Genomic DNA, 1309 nt, shown 5'->3' on the forward strand with positions numbered 1-1309 from the left:
TATTTCAGGTATAAAAAAAATCAGGTATAAAAATATATAAATTAATAAAATAAATATATATGATATATTAAAAATATATATGATCTATATTATATATTAAAAATGCATATATATATAATTCATATATATATTTTTTTAGTTTTGGTTCCACCCCAAGAATTTAAGTGGCCCCATCTGGCCCCCCTTATGATACATTTTTGGAGGCGCCCCTGCATATCCAGATTTGGTTTTGGTTTTAGTAGTTTATTTGGTCGATCAGTTTCAATTGATACAATACATTGCATTTCATTTCCTTTCGTAGGAAAGAAATAATAAAAAAAGAAGTATAAAAAGAAGTAAGGAATAAACCGACCAAAAGGTGTAGGCTGAAGCCTAAGATTATTGTGCCTTCCCTTTTTAACTTTGTTTACTTCATAGTTGATACTAATACAACAAGTACAAACAATCTACAACAACAAAAAACAGCAAAGTAAACACACATGCAAAACAAGAAGGAAGACAAACGTAAATATGACAGAAAAATCAAGTAAAAAACAAACAAACAGAAGACGGATCTCAGAAAAACAACTAACAGATATATAAATATTATTATTACAACAACAATAAAAAAATCCGGTATAAAAATATATAAATATATATATTAATAAAATAATATATATGGTATATTAAAAATATATATGATCTATATTATATATTAAAAATGAATATATATATATATATATATATATATATATATATATATATATATATATATATATATATATATATATATATAATGTATTTATTATATGTATATTATGTTCGATTATATTGGATTTATTTATTTATTATTTATTTATTATCGTTTTAAATGTATTTATTGAACTACAGTTTTTTAATTCATTGTTTAGGCTGTTCCATATTTTAACTCCTGTAACCGATATGCATCTTTCTTTAGTATTCATCCTAGTTTTGGTTCTATTATATATGGCAGTCTCTCTAGCCTGGAACAGACGGGGGGGGGGTTTGCACCAGCGGGGGTTTGCACCTATGCAGAGCTCCAGGAGCGGACCCGCCCCCCCGACAGGCCGCTGGAACAGTCCGCTGATAGGCTACCTGTGGACGGCTGCGTGGAGCTGCACCGACCGAGCAGCGCGTTCCTGAGAGGAGACGACGCGGAAGAAGAGCCGAAACTTCCCCGCGTCCGCAGACTGGACGGAGGCAGAGACGCACTTCAGGGTCCGGGGGAGACGCGCATCATCCATCCGTCCATCCATCCGCGCATCATCCATCCATCCATCCGTCCGTCCGTCCGTCCGTCCGTCCGCGC

This window comes from Cololabis saira, chromosome 8, assembly GCF_033807715.1.
Source record: "Cololabis saira isolate AMF1-May2022 chromosome 8, fColSai1.1, whole genome shotgun sequence".
Taxonomy (NCBI): Eukaryota; Metazoa; Chordata; class Actinopteri; order Beloniformes; family Belonidae; genus Cololabis; species Cololabis saira.